Genomic DNA, 24,041 nt, shown 5'->3' on the forward strand with positions numbered 1-24,041 from the left:
ACTGCCAAGAGTCTTACCATTAATACTATATTCTGTCCTCATATTTAACCTACCAAAATGAATCACTTCACACTTATCTGGGTTGTCCTCCATCTGCCACTTCTCAGCCCAGTTTTGCATCCTATCAATGTCCCACTGTAACCTCTGAAAGACTTCCACACTATCCACAACACCTTCAACCTTTGTGTCATCAGCAAACTTACTAACCCATCCCTCCACTTCCTCATCCATGTCATTTATAAAAATCATGAAGAGTAGGTGTCCCAGAACAGATCCCTGAGGCACTCCACTGGTAACTGATGTCCATGCAGAATATGACCCGTCTACAACCACTCTTTGACTTCTGTGGGCAAACCAGTTCTGGATCCACAAAGCAATGTCCCCTTGGATCCAATGCCTCTTTACTTTCTCAATAAGCCTTGCATGGGGTACCTTATTAAATGCCTTGCTGAAATCCATGTACAATACATCTACTGCTCTACCTTCATCAATGCGCTTAGTCACATCCTCAAAAAATTCAATTAGGCTCATAAGGCACGACGTGCCTTTGACAAAGCCATGCTGACTATTCATAATCATATTATACCTCTCCAGATGTTCATAAATCCTGCCTCTCAGGATCTTCTCCATCAACTTACCAACCACTAAAGTAAGACTCATTGGTCTATAATTTCCTGGGCTATCTCTACTCCCTTTCTTGAATAATGAAACAACATCCACAACCCTCCAATACTCCAGAACCTCTCCCCATTGTTGATGCAAAGATCATCACCAGAGGCTCAGCAATTTCCTTCCTCGCCTCCCATAGTAGCCTGGGGTACATCTCACCCAGTCCCGGCGACTTATCCAACTTGATGCTTTCCAAAAGCTCCAGCACATCCTCTTTCTAAATATCTACGTGCTCAAGATTTTCAGTTCGCTGTAAGTCATCCCTACAATCACCAAGATCCTTTTCCTTAGTGAATACTGAAGCAAAGTACACATTAAGTACCTCTGCTATTTCCTCTGGTTCCATATCCAATTCTCAATTGTCACACTTGTTTGGTCCTATTCTCTCACGTCTTATCCTCTTGCTCTTCATCTACTTGTAGAATGCCTTGGGGTTTTCTTTAATCCTGTCTGCCAAGGCCTTCTCATGGCCCCTTCTGGCTCTCCTAATTTCTTCCTTAAGTTCCTTCCTGCTAGCCTTATAATCTTCTAGATCTCTATCATTACCTAGTTTTTTGAACCTTTCATAAGCTCTTCTTTTCTTCTTGAATAGACTTACAATAGCCTTTGTACACCACGGTTTCTGTACCCTACCATCCTTTCCTTGTCTGATTGGAATGTACTTATGCAGAACTCCACGCAAATACCAGCTGAACATTTGCCACATTTCTTCCAAACATTTTCCTGAGAATATCTGTTCCCAATTTATGCTTCCATGTTCCTGCCTGATAGCCTCATATTTCCCCTTACTCCAATTAAATTATTTCATAACTTGTCTGTTCCTATCCCTCTCCAATGCTATGGTAAAGGAGATAGAATTGTGATCACTATCTCCAAATTGCTCTCCCACTGAGAGATCTGACACCTGACCAGGTTCATTTCCCAATGTCAGAACAAGTATAGCCTCTCCTCTTGTAGGCCTATCTACATACTGTGTCAAGAAACCTTCTTGAACACAACTAACAAACTCCACCCCACCTAAACCCCTTGATCTAGGGAGATGCCAATCAATATTTGGAAAATTAAATTCTCCCACCATAACAACCCTGTTATTATTACACCTTTGCAGAATTTGTCTCCCTATCTGCTCCTCGATGTCCTTGTTACTATTGGGTGGTCTATAAAAACACCCAGTAGAGCTATTGACCCCTTCTTGTTTCTAACTTTTACGCAGACACTCAGTAGACAATCCCTCCCATGATTTCCTCCTTTTCTGCAGTCGTGACACTCTGGTCAACAGTGCCACGCCCCCATTTCTTTTGCCTTGCTCCCTGTCCTTTCTGAAACACGTAAAGCCTGGCACTCGAAGTAACCATTCTTGCTCCTGAGCCATCCAAGTCTCTGTCATGGTCACAACATCATATCTCCAAGTACTGATCCATGCTCTAAACTCATCTGCTTTGTCATAATACTCCTTGCATTAAAATAGACACATCTCAAACCACTGGTCTGAGTGCGTCCCTTCCCTATTACCTGCCTATCCTCCCTCTCGCATTGTCTCCAAGCTTTCTCTATTTGTGAGCCAACTGCCTCTTCCACCATCTCTTCAGTTTGGTTCCCACCCCCCAGTAATCCTAATTTAAACTCTCCCCAATAGACTTGGCAAACCTGCCTGCCAGGATATTGGTTCCCCTGGGTTTCAAGTGCAACCTGTCCTTTTTGAATAGGTCACGCCTGCCCCAAAAGAGGTCCCAATGATCCAGAAATCTGAATCTCTGCCCCTTGCATTAATCCCTCAGACTCGCATTTATCCTCCACCTCAGTCTATTCCTGTGTCACGTGGCACAGGCAGTAATCCCAAAATGACTACCTTTGTGGTCCTGCTTCTCAATTTCCTTCCTAACTCCCTGTAGTCTGCGTTCAGGACCTCCTCCCTTTTCCTGCCCATGTTATTGGAACCAATATGTACCACGACCTCTGGTTGTTCACCTTCCAACTTCAGGATATCGTGGATGTGGTCAGAAACATCCCGGACCCTGGCACCTGTGAGGCAAACTACCATTCGTGCTTCTTTCCTGCATCAACAGAATCTGACCATTCTGTCTGACCCTTCTTGCAAGTTCTCTTCCTGTTCTTCAGTCTTGCAAAACAAAGTGTTAACTACCAATCCAGAATTCCCAGATCATTCAAATCTTTGAATCAATTCTGAAAATCCTTCTTCAGTGACTGCAGGTGCAAACTCTTGCAAAATAGACACTGCACTTTTTGCCTGGATTAAATTGAAATTCTTACCCTGCGGTTTCATATTTAGAATGTTCATTTTGTCATACAGATCAGCTGGGTATGCCACATCTCCACATAGAAGTTCAGTCATTTCCCAAGCTCTTGTCGACTTTAAACAAATATTCAACCGCAGTGTCAAGAATATCAACTAAACATTTTAAGCAAGTCTTTTGACAGCCAACTCACTTCAGTGCAAAGAAGCCAGCATTCAAACTCCTCATTGATATCTTGGCATAACTGGTGAAATATTCTGCTTTTTAATGGATGATCTTTAATTTTGTTGATAGCAGATATTACAAGAGCAATGCTTGAAAAAAGTCACTGGCTGAGTCTTTTGGCTGTGAGATGCTGATGATGAATTAAACAATAGATTGCAAACTGACTTAGAAATTTTTTTCATAAATGTCACTAAACCAGCATGGTGACCTTTCATATATGGTGCTCCATTTGCTGCATAAGATATCATGTTCCTAATCGAAATACTTTTATCCTCAATATACATCTTGAGCTCGTCATTGATTGATTCTCCATTGATGATTGTTTTTAACTTTTAGAAAAGAGAATCTCTTCTTAAACCTTTCCATTTTTTGAAAAACCATGCATATGTCATTAGCTCATTGTGACGCACAGTTGACTCATGCAGTCGTACCCCAAATTCTGTTTATTGTAGTTCTATGTAAAGTTGATACTCAATGTCTTCACTCATTTCATTAATACGATGAGCTACAGAGTTATTGCTCAGAGGAATTGATTTTAAAATGCTGGTATCCATTTTGAAAAAAGTGGTGAGCACTGCTAATACAGCAGGCATTATTAATCTTTCACCAATTGTAAGAGAGTTTCCGCATTCTGTTTTAATTTTTGAAATGTTATATGAAGCAAAGAGACTACTATGAAGTAATTTTTAGCTTCCCTGGCAAATGACTCGTGTGTACACTTTGTAAATGTTTATTTCATCTTCTGGAACTGAGTGTATACCATAAGTGGCCTTTTCAGGGTGTCTTTTACGGATGTGTTCCTGCAGTCTTGATGGTTTCATGGCTTCATTAGACAATATAGTATTACAAATAAGACACATGGGGTGTCGCTGATCTGACGGGAATGGAACAAAACCATACTCCAGGTATGTAACATTGTACTGACGCACTTTTGTAGTTTCTGTTTTCTTAGCAGGATTAGAATTCAAGGCTCATAGGGATCATGCTGTATGTATTTATCCATCACTAACAGGGCTAAATTAAAATAAAAAATTAACACCGACTGGAAATGCCTATCGGATGTTAATGATGGCAGCAAGATGACATGGTTGGTCAGGTCTTGTGCCTCAAGTTAGGATGCTGCTTACCACCCCTCCAAGAATCTTGAACACCCCTGACAACTTCTATTTCCCTTAATGCTCTCTTAGGACACATAAATGCCCCCCGGGGGGGCAGTACTGTCCTCATTGGGAATCACTGCTGTATACCAAACTGTGTGTATAAATGCCCTTACATTGAAGGGTTAAGAATAATCAACTGCTGTTCAACTTACCCAGCAACACTGTCTGTTTATGTTTTAGCTGTAAGCGTATTATTTTATCATCAGCTCCAAATTTTTCTCTGACTGATAAAACAACAACATTAGTGCCATTATAAATTATCCATTAGCTTCCCATTGTATTGCTAGAAGTTTAATTTCTTTTACTGTTTCTCTTTCACCTTTCCCTACGTGATAATATTTTTAAGTGTTATTGCTCATTTGGAATTTAAGCCTTTCTAAATGCTATTTGATAATATTGCTAGTAATTAGTTTCTGGTTACAAGTATTCACATCTTCCTGAAGGAAGCCGCAAACAAAACATACAATTACACTTTAATGCTTAAGTAAAAAATAATTATGTGAGTTGTTTAAACTAATAACAATGGGACTTTAGTTTTTGCACTTATCAGTTTTTCCTGCAAAAAGAGCATGCAGCCAAGTCTCTCTGAGCGCAATACATATTCTACTTGTAAGGCTGCCTTATTATCTGAGGAAATTATGAACAACTCATGACCAGTAATGTGATCAGGTAATTAAATTTCATTTTTATGCTATTCCTTATTATGCCAACATAACATTTTCATTTCTTACGTTTGCAACTTTGGATCAGAAGCAAAATCTCAAGAGGCTGCAGCCATTCTTTAAGCAATGAACAACACATTTCATACTGTTACGATGGTAGCAACTAGTGCAATATATATCTATAACCAATAATATAGCTAACTGGTGACATTTTTTCTTAAAGCTTAAGACCCAATTTATTAATGTGAGGTGGAATGTATGCAAAAACTACAATTACATATGTACAACAATATGCTTCATTTTTCAAGTATGCTGAGATGCCTCACGCATGTTAGTTCAAGTTCAAGTTTAATTGTCATTCAACCATATATGTACACCCATGAATACAGCCAAACAAAGCAACATTACTCTGGAGCCAAGTTGCAAAACACAGTACCAAACGTTTACACACAGCACAGGGCACACATCGCACATATAAGACAGCAGTAAAATATAGTAACACAAAAAAATATATAGTCCAAGTCCCTGAATCCATGATTGTTGTAGCAGTCTCCAATCAAACACAGTACATTTTGTCTTCTGCCAAACAAACATTCGAGAGCAACACCAATTCCAGCATGTCACTCCACACTGCCCCCAACACTCCAGTGGAGGGCACCATCTCTGATGCCTCTCAACTGGGAGGCAGCAGACAGGTAACATAGTGTCTTTATACCTAGCCCTTGCTACGACTGAGGCCGTGCAGCTCTCCTGCCATCTGCCCCTCTGTTCGCCAATAAACCAGTATATCAGACCTGCAGCATTCCACATTAATAGGGTTTTGCAATCATAATAAAAGCAACTGAGATGATCTCCTTTGTGCATTCATTCTGACTCCTTGTTGACGCAGGCAGCAGCACAATGCACACCAGGTCCAACTCCTTCAGTTTTTCCACAAATAAGCAACTCACTGATGAGGTACACCTGCATGACTTTACGTTCATAATGTCCAGTAGGGTGTTGCTATCATAAAAAATACATTTAAGAAAGTCACTAACTCCTTTGGTTGGTACCGTAGAAAGAGCTGCATCCAAGTGCACTGCCATCTTACCGGAACACCCCAGTAAGTCAATTGTTAATTTAATTTTCTAATGCTTTTAATGTCCATGTCATGTTTTGGAATTTTCTGTTTTTTATCAATGTAATGATTTAAATAGGATTTACTTTAAAGTCTTCTTTTCAAATTAAAACAAATTTGACAAATCATTGTAGCATCTAATAGTCCTATGCTGGAGCTGCTTGGTCAAAAACTTGCTTCAGAATGAAATCTCATTAATATAATATTCAGACAGTTTTGAAAGCATTTATTTTTAAGGGTCAATTATAAACAGTAATGTGTCATGACCCGCTAATTAAAGGAAATAGCTTTTCTTTTTCATATCACAGTCCATCATTTTAACTTCCTCTGCTCTAAATCTCAAACCTTTTAGAAGCAATGAAATGGAAATTCAAGTCTGTGGCCACTTTAACTCATTCTTACCCACAAAGGAACTTGCGACCTTGGTACTTAATAACTCTTCAAGGCGATGAGAGACTGCAAAATCACTGCAAAAAATCCTTGGTAAAAATATCATGCTGACTAGTAAAATAATTAACTACATTTTAGCTTTAGTGTCATAAACCCAATACTCCCAGAGCAATCAAATTACAGATGACAAACAAGATAAAGGGCTCTCTACTCAGTAGCAATATATTATTGAAAAATAGAAAAAACATCTTTCTTAAGGCTTGCAGGTCCAGAAAATGAAAACTCATGAACATGAATGTAATATAGGGACTCTGATCACGTGCAGATAGAGGGGACTAATTTAATTTGGCATCATGGTCAGCACAGATGTCATGGGCCAAAGGGCCTTTTCCCATGCAGGACATTCCTATGTTTTATAGGTGCCAGGCAAATAACCTCTTTCTCAGGGTCAACAAGACAAATAAGATGGTGATCAACTTCAGAACTCACAGCACTCACACCCCTCTTTACATTGGCAGCACAGCAGTGGAAACTGCAAGCACATCTCACACAACCTCTCATGATCCTAGAATACATCCTACACAATCAAGAAAACTCACCAATGCCTCTACTTTATGAAGAGGCTAAAGAGAGCTGGACTATGTACTTCAATACTTGTGACCTTCTACAGATACAGTAGACGATATGGAAACTGCACTGCGGGGGCAAGAAGGCTTTACAACTCGCAGTCAAAACTGCCCAATGTGTCACCAGCACCAGCCTACCCACCATCGAACACATACAGTATATACAGAAAAATGACAGAAAAAGTCCAGTAATATCCTGCAGGCCCTACCCACCTTGTTCATGGACTGTCTGCCACACTCCCATCAGGGAGAAGGCTACGTAGCATCCACACCAGGACCAGCAGAGTCAAAAGTAGTTATTTTCCTCAAAGCAGTAAGGCTGATCAACACCTCCTGCCACTAACTCAACCACCACACTCCCCATCACCACTACTTTATTATTTCTTGTCAATCACTTTACGTACAGGCACTGCTGTACCTAGCATCACTTTATGGACATATAATCAATCTAAGTATACAAGCTATTTTACATGTTTATATTTATTGTGCTTTTTATTATTGTTATTGCGTTCTTTTATATTTATGTGATTTTTTTTCACATGCTGCATTAGATGTGGATTAACAATTATCTTGTTCTCCTTTACACTTGTGTACTGGAAATGACATTAAACAATCTTGAATCTTGAATAATATTAATATCAAACATCTAGATTCAAACCTGTTAAGGTATGTAAGTAATTTTTAACTTCACAGGCCTCTTAAGTTGACCCTCGCCCTCAACATTCTCCAGCTGTACCCTGATTTAAATTAATCCAAAACTCACTGTTCTGTTCAGTGCTTTACAATAGTGTTACAAAGGATGAACAGCTCTGATGGGCAGAAGGGTTCAAAGTTGCCCATGTCCCCCTCCCCTGGGAGAATTACAAATCGTTACTGTTGCCAGGCTGTTAATGAGAGAGAAAGAGATGGAACAAAACATATTGGGACTGGAACATTTGCTTCAGACAAGGGAGAGATAACACCGGGGGAGAGAGACCATATTATGACTCCTGTAAGACTCACGGCTTCGGAGAGGGCTGTTTACTTGGTACTATTCTGTTCATTAAAATTCCTCAGTGGACAGCCGGAGTGGGCTGGTTTGATGGGCTAAGCCATTCAAAACTGATTGATACCTGAGACCCCGTGAGTAGGGATAAAAGTGAGGTCTGGGGAGACACCCCTCAGACGCACCAAGAGACACACTAGTGAGCACTATTTAAGTGTTGGAACCCACGAGAAAAGTGGGGGGCATCGGAGACCGAACGAAGGGTCGGTCAATTTTAACACACAGTGTTTATAGCGAGGCCGGTGGGGGCTTGTGTGTGTGTCCACCCTTGCCTGGGTGACGAGTCCACCATAGAAGAACGGTCTAGCTAAAGGACAGAGGGATCATACCTGAATGGCCACAACAACACGTCGACGGATCAAGATTGTAAAGGAAGGTTTGCAAGACAATAGCTGTCACTGTTTGCTCACTCTCTCTCTCTCTCTCTCCAACAATTACAACACATTGACCAACAACTACCTCAGCTTGTATGAACTGAACTGAACTTTATACTCACATATGACAATTCATTATCCCCTAGACAACGATAGAGCTTGTTTATTATTGATTATTATTATACCCACACTTTTAGGTTTAGTATTGCTAACGTGTATTATCTGTATATTTGCATTGTTGATATTGATTTGTATATTTTACTAATAAACACTGTTTGGAAAATATTACCAGACTCCAACGGATACTTCTATTTTTGCTGGTAAGACACCCAGTTACGGGGTACATAACAATAGCTTCTTTCGTCCATATATGAAATTTAAAATTCATCCAACTGTCCAAAAGCTGAAATACACAAAAAGTTGGAGGGATTCAGCAGGCCAGGTAACATCTATGGAAATGAGTAAAAAGTTGACATTTCAGGCCAAGACCCTTCATCAGGACTTCATCAGGATGAAGGGTATTGGTGCAAAATGTTGGAAATGTCAACTGTTTACTCTTTTCCATAGATGCTGCCTGGTGGTCTGCTGAGTTCCTCCAGCATTTTGTGCGTGTTGCTTTGGATTTCCAGCATCTGTAGACTTTCTCTTGTTTGTGTCCAAAAGCTAAGTTTGCAGAGTTATTATGCTCTAACAAAATTACTGATTTTTCATTCTAATAATATTTAAGTCATTGTGAATCATGGAACAAATCTAATAGCATGAATATCTGAAGATTTAATGAAGCTGTATTCATAAAATGCACACACAACTTATGCTATTTAAAAACTGTACACTCTAAGCACAGTATAGAGCCTAACGTTCACAGAAGTGCACATGACTGACATTATTTAATAACTGTTCGGCACGCTCTCCTGTCCCAATTAGGTGTCAAAGTGTCCCAAATAAATTAAGGGAATCCTAGCTATTTTCTCAATTATTTTGTTTGTTAAGAGTTGTCCCAAATAAGCAGCTGCCCTGATTAACAAAAGCCCAATTAACTAGAATCCATTGTATTTGCTAAGTGAGTGCCATCAATGCCACAATGGAATAAAAACAGACAAGAGTCATGAAGTGAACTGATATAATGTAAAAAGAATCTCTTCAGAGATTAATGTTTGTTGCAATCACTAGATCAAAAACATATTTTGTCCATATTTGTGGACATTGAATGAATAATGATTTATTTCCTATAGCTTAACACATTAAATTGTTTTTCATCACATTTCAATTACCCTGAATAAATCCTGCTTATGATTTGAATGTTAATAAAGAACTGTATTACAAGGAATACAATTTCAGACAGTGCAGAATTCTTCCCAATTCAGAACCAAAACACCAATCCAATTTTTAAGTGAACAGTTCTTTTTAAAGAAGTTAGTACATTGGTGTGCTAGATTTTGCAAATTTGAAAGGTATAGACAAATAAAAACTTACAAACTTTTGAATGGTATTGAAATGATTGGGTCTGCATAAATATTGGTGTATGTCATTGTTATAACATATACTCGGGTAACTAATCTTAGATTCAGAGATATAAAATTTTAAAAAGCTGCAATAAAGCTAGAAGAATGAATAGCATTACCACTTTTTGTGCCATTCCTCTCCTTACTTGCAATGTGAACAAAAATATTCTACAATTATTGTAATCAAAAGATAGTTTCCAAGGAGGAAGAGGCTGTTCAATTTGAGTTTCTTCCAATTACAAAAATAGTAAGATAATGTATATCGTTAATTCTTCAATTTCTGCCTTTTGCTGCTTTACATAATGCAATGAATTATTAAAGTGATTGTAATTTCACTACAGAGAAGCAATTGCTGAAAATAAAATAATTAATTTTATCATTCAATTATTCATCATTTTTCCAAGATTTTTATATTATCTTTATTCTTTTGTCAATATATAGAATGCTTAAAATTTCTGTGTTGGCATGTCAATTTCTCATGTCAAAGTAAAAATTTATAATAAATTATTATGATCTCACTTATTAAAAAATCACCCTCTAACAAACATTTAAATGAAAAGTATTTCAGAAGAAAAAAAACTTCAAAAAGTAGTCGAAAACTCATAAAGCAGAAATGGAAATTCTATCTCTTCAAGCAACTTTTCAATTTGAAACCCTCAAGGCATAATGTAAACAATGTATTTAAATTTGACAGACATAAAATTGATAACACTATTACAAAATTGCTGGAAGGAGATTGGGCAGAAGCAATGAGTAACCAGATTTTCTTCTCAAAATAAGAAGATGCAATTATCTACTCATTCCATGTTTTATTCAAATTAAATCCTGTCCAACATTGGATCAGACAATGGCAACAATAAACTTGTAAGATAAATGTTGAAGTTCTTAGTCTAGCTGTATATAGTGCTTGGATAATAATGAATTATGAAGCAATATGGAGAATCCAAAAATACGTAACTATGTTTACCCCACTATAATAATGTTATACATATGGGCATGGTTCGTATATTTTTGGTGCATATTTATATCCACTGCAGATAGTAGTGATCTTTCAAGAATCACTTGATTTTGGAATGTTTCAGAGGACTGAAAAATTGTATGTCACTCCACTCTTTAAGAAGGGAGGGAGGTAAAAGACAGGAAATTATAGGCCAGTTAGCCTGACTTCAGTGGTTGGCAAGATGTTAAGAGTCCATTATTAAGGATGAGGTTTCAAAGTATTTTGAGGCACATAATAAAATAGTTCAAAGCGAATTTATTATCAAAGTACATATATGTAAATATATACAACTCTGAGATTCATTTTCTTGTGGGCATATACAGCAAATCAAAGGAACATGCCAGAGTCAATGAATGGACAGACAACAACCAATGTGCAAAAGATAAAATAATAATTATTATAAAATAAATAAATAATAAATATTAAGAACATGAAATGAAGAATCCTTGGAAGTCAGTCCATAGCTTGTGGGAATGATTCAATGATGGACAAATGAAGTTGAGTGAAGTTAATCGCTTTGGTTCAAGAACCTGATGGCTGAGGAATAATAACTATTCCTGAACCTGGTGGTGTGAATCCTGTGGCTCCTATACCTTCTTCCTAATGGCAACAGTGAGAAGAGTGTGTGGCCAGGTATTTGTCCCTGATGTTGGATGCTGCTTTCCTATGACAGCATTCTATGTCAATGTGCACAATGGTGGTGAGAGCTTTACCCATGATGGACTGGGTCGTAACCACTACTTTTTGTAGGATTTTCCATTCAAGGGTGTTGGTGTTTCCATACCAGGGCTGTGATGCAACTAGTCAATATCCTCTCCACCACACATCTATAGAAATTTGTACCATTTTTAGATGTCATGCCGAATCTTTGCCAACTTCTAAGAAGATGTGTTGCATGCTTTCTTTGTAATAGCACTTATGCACTGGACCCAGGATAAATCCTCTGAAATGGTAACACCGAGAAATTTAAAGCTGCTGACTCTCTTCATCTCTGACTCCCCAGTGAGGACTGGCTCATGGACCTCCAGTCTTCTCCTCCTGATGTCACGAATCAGCTCCCTGGTCTTGCGGATATTGAGTGAGAGGTTGTTGTGGCACCACTCAGTTAGATTAACAATTTCCCTCCTATATTACCACCATTACTACCTTTGATTCAGTCAATGACAGTGGTGTTGTCAGCAAAGTTAAATATGGCTTTGGAGCTGTGCTTAGCCTCACAGCCATCAGAATAAAACAAATAGAGTATACAGCTAAGCATGCAGCCTCATGGTGTATCTGCACTGATGGAGGTTGTGGAGGATATGCTGTTGCCAATCTGAACTGACTGGGGTCTGCAAGTGTGGAAATCGAAGATCCATTGAGGCCAAGGTCTTGAAGTATGTTGATTAGTTTTGAGGGGATGATAGTACTGAATGCTGAGCTATAGTCAATAAAGAGAATGCTGACATATGCATTTCACTGTCCAGATGTTCTAGGGTTAGTGTAAAGAAATGGCATCTGCTGTGGACCTATTTTGAGGGTAGGCAAATTGGAGCAAATCCAAGTTGCTTCTCAGGCAGGTGTTGAGTTGTTTCATCAACAACCTCTCAAAGCACTTCATCATATTGGATGTAGGTGCCACTGGATGATAGTCATTGAGGCAGGTTACCACATTCTTCTTAGGCACTGGCATAATTGAAGCCTGCTTGAAGCACGTAGGTACTTCAGACTGCTGAAATGTGAGGTTAAAGAATCAGTGAATACTCCAGCCAGTTGACCAGCACACGTTTTTAATACTTGGCCACATATCCCATCTGGGTCGGATGCTTTCAGTGGGTTCATTTTCCTGAAGGATGCTCTCACATTGGCTCCAAAGACGGAAATCACATGATCATCGGGGCTGTATGAGTATGTGAAAGTTCTTCTCTCAGCCAAAGTCAGCATGTTTCCTTGAGGGTAATCTACTGGAGTTCTTTGAAGAAATAACAGGTAAGACAGATAAAGGAGAGTCAGTGGATGTTAATTTGGATTTTCAAAAGGCCTTTGACAAGGTGTTATGCATGAGACTCCTAAACAAGACACAATCTTCAATGCTGCAAAGAGAAAATCTGCAGATGCTGGAAATCCAAGCAATACACAAAAAGCTGGAGGAACTCGGCAGGCCAGGCAGCATCTATGGAAATGAGTACAGTTGACATTTCGGGCTGTGAACCTTCAGCAGGACTGAAACATTGACTGTACTCTTTTCCATAGATGCTGCCTGGCCTGTTAAATTCCTCCAGCATTTTGTACGTGTTGCTTCTATGCTGCAATCTTGGCTGACTGGCAGAAGGCAAAAGAATGGGAACAAAGAGACCTTTTCTGGTTGGCTGCCAGTGACTAATAGTGTTCTGCAGGGCAGGGGCGTATCTACGGAAAATAGCACCTATGGCAAGCACTGAAATTGCGCCCCTGTCTAAACATCAGACACCCATCTTCTTTTAGTTAACTTTACCATAATATGAGCTCAAAAATACAAATCAAACTCATTAATCTTTTAATTATCAAATTATGGCACTACATGAAAATTATAACTGCATCTTCCTTGTTTTCACTGATGCAAATTGGTCTATGATATGATCAAAGTCAGTTTTTTCAGTTTCTTCTCTTTCTACACTCAGCAGAGCAAGATCACAGAGTCTGCCTTGACCCATGGAGGCTCTCAAATATGAATGTATTAGTTTTAACTTGCTGAATGATCTCTCACAGCTGGCAATGGAAACTGCGATGGTTAGCATTATCTGAAAAGCAATACGAAGATTGGGGAGAACACTTTCATCTCCATACTGAACAATAAATTCAAGAAGATCTTCAGGTCCTGATATTTTCACTTTGACCCACCTTGATAGCAACATTCTGCAATCAAAAATTTCTTCATATAGCTGCTGTCCATCAACATCAGAGCTGTACAATTTGCCCAAATTTTCACACTTCTTCTTTAGGTTGTTACTGTCGGCGCCGTAATACAGTCCCTCGACATCGAGAAGGAACACAAACTTGGCGTCAGTGTTGTGCAAACGAGCGAAACTTTCGTCCATTTCTCTGTGAAGATGGTCAAATGTTCCCTTCCTGACTCTTTCCATTTCCTCCTTAGCTGTTAACCCAGTGTCTCTCGAGTTCTCATCAGCCATTCGTTTCTTTTGTCTCTGATGCCTTTCAAGTTCAATATTCTATTCTTGACAGAGACCGACTCCTTCTTCGAGTGACTCACTGACCAACACTTCTCCTTCATCATAAAAATGATCGCGGAGGGCTTTCAAATTCAGGGAAGCATAGTGGAAGTTCATGCTAGGATCCTGCAGCCTCTTTTGAATACAGTCAATGCAAATGAGTACTTTGTTCCAAAATCCTAGCAAAATCAGAAAATCAGAAAATCGTAACTCAACATATGGTTGTACAGCATCACTTCTTGTTTCACTGGTCTCGATTGTCTATCACGTCCTGGAGAAATTGAAGAATCTCTTCAAGGTACCTGTTGACGGGCTTCACTGCTTCTGTCCTTGCACTCCATCTGGTTTCAGATTCTGACTTAACAACCACAGGCACGACGTTTTTGAGTTTTTCCCAGCACTGTGTTGAACAAGAGAAAAACACGTAGAGAGCTTCGATGGTTCTAAAAAATGTGACCATCATTGTATCCTGTTTGGCTACATGTACACTCACCAAGTTGAGTGAGTGATTGTTGCAACTCACAAACACTGCCAGGTTGTTTTTCTCACTTATTCTTTGATGAACACTACTTCTGTGTCCAGCCATCACAGCAGCGTTGTGATAGCACTGTGACCGACAGTCTTGTAGCTCCATTTCACCCTTCTCTAGCTATTTCAAGATGTCTTCAACCAAGCTCTCAGCACCCTTCTGGCTTATCTGGATAAAACCAAGGAAGGACTCTCTAACACGGATTGTCTTCCTCTCAAAATTAACTTCCGCATACCTCACTACTTCTGACATCTGCTCATGGATCAGGAGTCGAGTCAAACATGAGACCAAAGTACTTGGCTTTATGATGTTATGCCGTTGGCCCCCTCCTTTGTGAAAATCGCAAGAACTCTAGTTAAGGGGGGTCAACTGACCCAAGAGAGAGAGACGTGCGAAAGACCACGTTCTTCCAAGAAGCAGAATAAAAGTGACTTTGACTATTGTCTCATGGAGACCACCTGAAAAGCCCTCGGGCAAAGTGGGCTGGTTGAGAGAGAGATCGCATTACCTGCAACTTGATTGACACCTGCGATCCCGTGAAGAAGTATAAAGGCGGGTCTGAGGGGAGGACCCTCAGACGCACCAAGAAGACACCAAGGAAGCATGATACCGATTCCCGTGGGAGCGGGAAGCCATTTTTTTTAGGAAGCCACGTGCGTCAGATTCCGGATTGGGAATCTGTGGCTGAAGCCAAAGGAAAATCGCTTTTAGCTAACAACTGATTCCAGGGAATTGTTTCGCAAAGACAACGGGCAAGTGTTCTTTCTCTCACCAGTCCTCTCTCTCTCTCCAACACGTGAAATGCCAGCGGTTCCCAAACGGAAAAGACTGCAGATTTCTAAGTGACTTTAATATTCAATTGGACTCAGTATTACCCCTAGACAACTATAGAGCTTATTTCTGATTAATTATTATTACACCGGTGTTTTAGATTGAGTTTTGATGATCTGAATGTTTTGTATTAACCATACGTTTGTGCCCCTTTTTGAATAAAACGTTTGAAAATAGTAGCATCAGACTCAGCTGATCCATCTATCTTTGCTGGTAAGTTACCTGGTTACGGGGTTTTCGTAACAAGTGGGGGCTCGTCCGGGATTTGAAACCAAACGGGAGGGTCAGTGAATCGGGCTGTAAGTCCAAACGTAAATCTGGTTACGCAGGTAGCCAGACAGGAAACCAGCAAAGATGGACGTGGGTGAATTTATGAAAAGCCCAACTATGGAGGCGCTAGGGATGGCCACCAAATCAGACTTGTTAAATTTGGGGAAGGGGTTAAACCTCGCAGAGGTGAAGTCGTCCATGAAAAACCGGGAGGTGCGAAGGGCCATAACTCAGTATTACATTGGGGAGAATGTGTTTGAAGCAGAGGAGTTGGAAAATATCCCTGAAAAAGTACCCGCTGGTACGACGGATCAGTTAGAGATAGAGAGATTACGGTGGGAACATGAAATTAAGTCAAAAGAGCTAGAAGTGGTCGGGAGAGAGAAGGAACGAGCAGAGACAGAGAAACAAAGGATCCATGAATTGGAGCTGGACAGGCGAAGGCAAGAGCGAAGAGCTCAAGGGATAGAGAGAGAGGAGGGGTTTGATGTTAGTCGGGAGCTGAGATTAGTACCTCCGTTCGAGGAGACGGATGTTGATAGTTATTTCTTGCTTTTTGAAAAGGTGGCAGTGAACCAGAAGTGGCCACAAGAGCAGTGGGTCGCGTTGTTACAAAGTGTGTTAGCAGGAGGAAGGATTTGGGCAGCCATGATGCCGACCCGCCGACCGGCGAGTACGGTGGCCCCGCCCCTGGAGTCCCAAAGCTGTCGCGCATGCGCGGTCACTCGCAGCCTGTCGAGAAAAGCAGCTGAGAACCAGAGCAGTTTAAATCGGGCCAGTAGTGAATTGGCCAAGACGTTTTTACCGACCCTATACCACGAGGGTTCCGAGGGTGGTAAAACAGAAAGTAGTAAAGTGAAATGGGGTAAGGGTAAGGAGATAGCCCCCCCCCCCCTTAGTGAAGAGAAAGGTCCTAGAGGTAGGAAATAAAGATGAGAAACGGATAAAGCTGTTAAAAGGTCCAGAGGTGGACCTGGATGATCTGTCTGGTTTGGCAGAATTGTTTGGAGAAGTTGAGAGTTCTAAAGGTGGTCTCGATGGTCCCGAGAGTGAAGTGAGGGCAGTCTTAGAGAGGAAGGGTATCCTTGCTGTGGAGAAGTCAGCTGAAATGGCCGAGGAGGTTGTTTCAGCTCACAGGGTTGCGCCTTCCCCAACGGGGGGCTGCCTAGAGAGTAACTGGAAGGATCGGGGGACGTTAGAATTTGAAAAAGGTACGGGTGTTGAAAGCCTGGAAGAGGCCAATGTCCCGTTTGAGTGTGTCCAAGATGGGGATGCACGTGGTGCTGACCCTGGTAACGGAGCTCAGGGGAAGTCTGAGGTATTTGATTCAGGGGAACGGGGCGGCCGTCCTCGTGAGTCAGATAGACCTGGTTCGGGGAAAAAGGGGTTAACCTTGGGAAGTGTGAGTTCCCAGAGGGTTGTACAGAAGGGGGTCTTCAGAGTTAATGTGGAGTTTACAAATGGGGAGATAACTGTTGTTGTGGAGGGAGACGGGAAATCTATAATTCCCAAATCGAAGGAAGAAAATTTAATGTCTGGATTGATGTCAGAAGCAGCAACCAGGCTGCAGAGACATTGGCTTGGTAACACGGTGCCTGCGAATCAATTACAGGTTGATTTGGAATGTAAAGGTGCCCCACACGCTATTGTTATTCAAGAGGGTGCTGTGAAAAGGCAGAATTTGAAATGCTGTTTGGACCAAGAGTTTAAACTGAAAGCTAATAACATGCAGGGTCCTGAAGATAAAACCAACAACTTGCTTAAAATTAAAGAATTGTGTGGAAAAATCGGAAAATGGTCTAAGTTTGGAACACATTGTTGATAAAATAACTCATATGAAAGGAGCAGGTGAAAGCCTATTCCACACTGGTGCACAAGCTTAACTGGAAACGGGGCGAGGGTTGACGGGATGCCATTTTAAATAACAGGATCTGGTTTTAAGGGATTTTGACAAAGTATGTGAATAATAGACAACCCCATGGAAGATTGACTGTTAAGTTTGAAAGTAACATAAAAATTTGTCTTTTGCATGAACCTTTGTAGATGTATGTAAGCTAAGATCACACCTCCTTAGTTATGTTGCTGAAGAAAGCAAATAAATAAGGTGGTTATTGAGCTGAAGTTTGATGCTACCAGGCGTTAGTATGGCACATGAGGTTAAGGTATTAAAGAAAAGGGGCACTGTACTTGTTACCTGTTTAGATACTGACTTGAATGTATAACAGTAGTACTCTGTGAAGAGAAAAGCTTGTGTAGTATGTAGATTCAAAAAAAAAATTCCTGTGTCAACCTGGTTTTAACCGCTGGTTAAAAACCCATTATGGGGGGAGGTGTTATGCCGTTGGCCCCCTCCTTTGTGAAAATCGCAAGAACTCTAGTTAAGGGGGGTCAACTGACCCAAGAGAGAGAGACGTGCGAAAGACCACGTTCTTCCAAGAAGCAGAATAAAAGTGACTTTGACTATTGTCTCATGGAGACCACCTGAAAAGCCCTCGGGCAAAGTGGGCTGGTTGAGAGAGAGATCGCATTACCTGCAACTTGATTGACACCTGCGATCCCGTGAAGAAGTATAAAGGCGGGTCTGAGGGGAGGACCCTCAGACGCACCAAGGAGACACCAAGGAAGCATGATACCGATTCCCGTGGGAGCGGGAAGCCATTTTTTTTAGGAAGCCACGTGCGTCAGATTCCGGATCGGGAATCTGTGGCTGAAGCCAAAGGAAAATCGCTTTTAGCTAACAACTGATTCCAGGGAATTGTTTCGCAAAGACAACGGGCAAGTGTTCTTTCTCTCACCAGTCCTCTCTCTCTCTCCAACACGTGAAATGCCAGCGGTTCCCAAACGGAAAAGACTGCAGATTTCTAAGTGACTTTAATATTCAATTGGACTCAGTATTACCCCTAGACAACTATAGAGCTTATTTCTGATTAATTATTATTACACCGGTGTTTTAGATTGAGTTTTGATGATCTGAATGTTTTGTATTAACCATACGTTTGTGCCCCTTTTTGAATAAAACGTTTGAAAATAGTAGCATCAGACTCAGCTGATCCATCTATCTTTGCTGGTAAGTTACCTGGTTACGGGGTTTTCGTAACAATGAATGCTTCTCAGTAAACTCTGGCGAACAGTGGATGCCATCATGTGGATGAATTCATTCTGGACACCCGGTGAAAGATAAGACATGGATCCAGGATGACTTTCCAAATGAGTGAGGTATTTTTTTATGATACGGTCAAAGATGGCCAGTAGTTTCAGTAAACCAAGGAAATTTCCCACTTTGGAGTCATTGTCTAGGTGAAGTGACTCCTTGTGTCCTCGCAAAATCAGGTTCTGAGTCACAAGGAATTTTATGCAGTGAAGGATTCTTGTCAAGATATCACGCCGCTTCAGCTTTCCCTTCTCAATCTGTGACTGAAATACTGCGTCAGTAACTCCTCTGCTTCCCGCTAAATTTCTTTCCATCCCTTTCCACTGTGTGAAGCATTCCGGATGATTCTGGGCATTTTCATGAACACTAATCCTTTCAGGTGCTTTCCACTGGTTGAATCCACTTTCCTGCTCCAATGAGGATTGATGGTCTGACTGGGAATAGAAAAGAAAACAGATGCAAAATGCAGACTTTTTAGAAGGGGAATAGACCAGCCATGAGCGAGTCACTTCCTCACCACGACCATTTCCCAATTTCCTCTTGAACCAAGTTTTGTTCATTAAGCGGTTATTTGTTGGTAGGAAAGGACCCCCACTGCTCTGGAAAGACTTCGAGCCCAGCTTTATTATTTCTGTTCTCAACACGTCAGGCAGAATTGCTTTTGCAGTATCTTTGTCGAACTTCAGAAGTTCAATGTCATGCTGTTCAATCACTTCTGGTATGACAATTCGAGGCTCTTTGACACCATCCAGTCCACTAGGTTCAGTGTCATCAGGTTCAATCTCGTCAGGTAAAATCTTGTCAATGAACTCAACATCACCACCATTGTTTTCCCCTCCTGTCATGTCCACGTTCTCTGCGGCAGCCTCACTCTTAATCTTGTCATACTCGGATTTATCTGATTTGACTTCCTCCTCGGCTTGTGACTCATTTGTACTTGATCCAGCTTCGGATTTTAACAAACTTGTAGCAGGTGCACGCGACTCCATGGAACGTGGCAAACTACTTGTTCCGAGCTTTTCAAAGAAGGGCATGAAAAAATTGCTCAACTTCTTGGCTTCCTCCGCCTCCAACTTTAGACTTTTCCGTCCTTCAGCTTCACCTTCCTTCTTCTTCGTGAAGAAATGTTTCATGGTCTTTTTACACAATGCTCTGAAATAAGGCCATCCTAGTGCTTCTCAGCAATGATAATCAAAGACAGATCATACATCTGACGAAAATTCTTTTTTCACTATCAGAGGATGGCTTATCTGACTTTAATAGAAACTGCTCAGTGGCACTCCCTTCAAGTGGCGCCCAGGGCACGTGCCATACCTGCCATATCTTAGATATGCCACTGCTGCAGGGGTTGCTGTCAGATCCGCTACTTTACACATAATATGTTAATAATGTGGACGACAGAATTGATGGCTTTGTGGCAAAGTTTGCGGGTGATACAAAGATAGGTGGAGGGGTAAGTAGTGTTGAGGAAGCAGGGAGTTTGCGAAGGGCGTACAGATTAAGGCAAAAAGTTGGTGGATGGAATACAGTGCAGGGAAGTGTATGGTCATTCACTTTGGTGGAAAGAATAAAAGGAGAGCATTGAGAAACTGGAAGTGCAAAGCAATTTGGGAGTCTGAATGCGGGAGTCTGAATGCAGGATTCCCTAAAGGTTAAGTTGGTGGTAAGAAAGGCAAAGGTAATGAGAGAACTAGAATACAAAAGCAAGGATGTAATGCTGACGCTTTATAAAGCATTTGTCAGACTGCACTTGAAGTATTGTGAGTGATTTTAGACCCCATACAAGAAAGAACATACTGGCATTGGAGAGGGTTCAGAAGAGAATCAAGAAGAATATTCCAAGGATGAAAGAAATAACGCTAGAGGAGTATTTGATGGACCTGAGCAGATATTCACTGGGGTTCAGAAGAATGAGGGGATATTTCTTTGAAATCTACCAAACATTGAAAGGGCTAGATAGAATGGATGTGGAGAGGATGTTTCCATCAGTTGGAGAGTCTATGACCAGAGGGCACAGCATCAGAATAGAAGGACATCCCTTTAGAACAGAGATGAGGAGAAATTCCTTTAGCCAGAGGGTAAATATTTGAGGTACCTATGAAGTAAAAAAAATGAGGTACCTATATTTAAGATGGAAGTTGATAGTTTCCTGATCAGTCAGAGCATTAAAGGATATGCTGAGAAGGCAGGTGTATGGGGTTGAGTGGGATCCAGGATCAGCCATGATGGAATGGTGGAAGAGACTCAATGGGCTGAATGGCATAATTCTGCTTCTTTTTCTAATGGTCTTTTAGTGCTGAATCTGTGGAATTTATTGCCACAAATCACTGTGGAGGCCAAGTCATTGGCAGGTATATCTGTACCCCTGCTAATTACACTTGTACACCTGGTTATGTGAATATCTAATCAGCCAATCATGTAACAGCAACTCAATGCATAAAAACATGCAGACATGGTCAAGAGGTTCAGTTATTCTTCAGACCACACATTAGAATGGGGAAGCAATGTGATCTAAGTGACTTTGACCGTGAAATGATTGTTGGTGCCAGACAGGGTGGTTTTAATATCTCAGAAATTACTCATTTCATGGAATTTTCATGCACAACAATCTCTAGAGGTTGCAGAGAATGGTGTGAAAAACAAATATACATCCACTAAATGGTAGTTCTATAGGAGAAAACACCTTGTAACGAGAGAGGTCACAGAAAATTGGCCTGACTAGTTTAAGCTCTTAGGAAGGTGAAAGTAATTCAAATAACCATGCACTACAACAGTGCCATTCAGAAGAGCATCTCCGAAAGCACAACACGTTGAACCTTCAGATGGATGGACTGAAGCAGCAGAAGACCATGAACATACATTTAGCGTACCTTCTGTACCTAATAGAGTGGCCATCAAATATACTTAAAGTATATACTTAGTATATACTTATACTAATGAAATTGATAGGTATTTCATTAGTAAGATGATTAAGGTTACAGGGAGAAGGCAAGTGAATGGGATTAATCAACCATGATAGAATGGCAGAGCAAACACAATGGGACAAATGGCCTAATTCTGCTTCTATGTCTTGTGGTCTTATAGTCTTATGCACTGTGTTTTCACTTTTTAAATGTCATTCACAATACTGACAGATAGAACATCTTTATATGCTTTCTTAATTTCTATTATCTTGCCTGAAGCTTTTTGGTTAGTGTTATATCACTTATTGACTTGAGCAAGCTCTTGATTCAGCTCAGCAGAACCCAGTAGAAATATGTACTGTCTTAGCAGCTGGACAAACTCCAAGGCAGAGTACAAAGTAAATGGCAGGATACTTGGTAGTGTGGAGGAGCAGAGGGATCTGTGGGTACATGTCCACAGATCCCTGAAAGTTGCCTCACAGGTAGATAGGGTGGTGAAGAAAGCTTATGGGGTGTTAGCTTTCATAAGTTGAGGGATAGAGTTTAAGAGATGCAATGTAATGATGCAGCTCTATAAAACGCTGGTTAGGCCACACTTGGAGAACTGTGTCCAGTTCTGGTCGCCTCAGTATAGGAAGGATGTGGAAGCATTGGATAGGGTACAGAGGAGATTTACCAGGATGCTGCCTGGTTTAGAGAGTATGGATTATGATCAGAGATTAAGGGAGCTAGGGTTTTACTCTTTGGAGAGAAGGAGGATGAGAGGAGACATGTTAGAGGTGTACAAGATATTAAGAGGAATAGATAGAGTGGATAGCCAGCGCCTCTTCCCCAGGGCACCACTGCTCAGTACAAGAGGACATGACTTTAAGGTAAGGGGAGGGAAGTTCAAGGGGGATGTTAGAGGAAGGTTTTTCACTCACAGAGTGGTTGGTGCGTGGAATGCACTGCCTGAGTCAGTGGTGGAGGCAGATACACTAGTGAAGTTTAAGAGACTATTAGACAGGTATATGGAGGAATTTCAGGTGGGGGGTTATATGGGAGGCAGGGTTTGAGGGTCGGCACAAAATTGTGGGCCAAAGGGCCTGTAATGTGCTGTACTATTCTATGTTCTATATCCATGATCCTGCTGGATATTTACAAGATAATATTGATTTACAATGTACACTTTTGATTATGACCCTTTTCTCATAAGATATTTCTCTGTGTTCCTGAGCTCAACTAACACCTCATATCTATTTCAGCATGTCAGATTTGTGAACATTTGCTTTTTCAAAATGTTTCTCTCCATTACATTTGTAAATTGTAGCTATCACTATAAAATATCTATAATAGTTACAATTTACAAAAGCAAATTATATTAAGTAATTATAAAGTTAATTAAGTTAGGCACAAAAGAGCAAGGGATTTGAAAATCTGGATGGTAAGACTCTTGGCAGTGTGGAGGATCAGTGGGATCTTGGTGTCCGAGTCCATAGGACGCTCAAAGCTGCTGCGCAGGTTGACACTGTGGTTAAGAAGGCATACAGTGTATTGGCCTTCATCAATCATGGAATTGAATTTAGGAGCCGAGAGGTAATGTTGCAGCTATATAGAACCCTGGTCAGACCCCACTTGGAGTACTGTGCTCAATTCTGATCGCCTCACTACAGAAAGGGTGTGGAAGCCATAGAAAGGGTGCAGAGGAGATTTACAAGGATGTTGCCTGGATTGGGAAGCATGCCTTATGAAAACAGGTTGAGTGAACTCAGCCTTTTCTCCTTGGAGTGATGGAGGATGAGAGGTGACCTGATAGAGGTATATAAGATGATGAGAGGCATTGATCATGTGGATAGTCAGGGGCTTTTTCCCAGGGCTAAAATGGTTGCCACAACAGGACACAGGTCTAAGGTGCTGGGGAGTAGGTACAGAGGAGTTGTCAGGGTTAAGTTTTTTACTCAGAGAGTGGTGAGTGCGTGGAATGGGCTGTAGGCAACGGTGGTGCAGGCGGATGCGATAGGGTCTTTTAAGAGACACCTGGACAGGTACATGGAGCTTAGAAAAATAGAGGCCTATGGGTAAGCCTAGTATTTTCTAAGGTAGGGACATGTTCGGCACAATTTTGTGGGCCGAAGGGCCTGTATTGTGCTGTAGGTTTTCTATGT

The 24,041-nt window shown here is 40.9% G+C and overlaps 1 protein-coding gene across 1 annotated transcript in view; it reads right to left on the minus strand.

Annotated features, from left to right (window-relative positions):
- cfap20dc (CFAP20 domain containing) overlaps window positions 1-24,041 on the minus strand; it is a 567,108-nt gene that overhangs the window by 276,643 nt on the left and 266,424 nt on the right. The gene's annotated exons all lie outside the window — the stretch shown is intronic.

The sequence above is a fragment of the Hemitrygon akajei genome, chromosome 19 (assembly GCF_048418815.1).
Source record: "Hemitrygon akajei chromosome 19, sHemAka1.3, whole genome shotgun sequence".
Lineage (NCBI taxonomy): Eukaryota > Metazoa > Chordata > Chondrichthyes > Myliobatiformes > Dasyatidae > Hemitrygon > Hemitrygon akajei.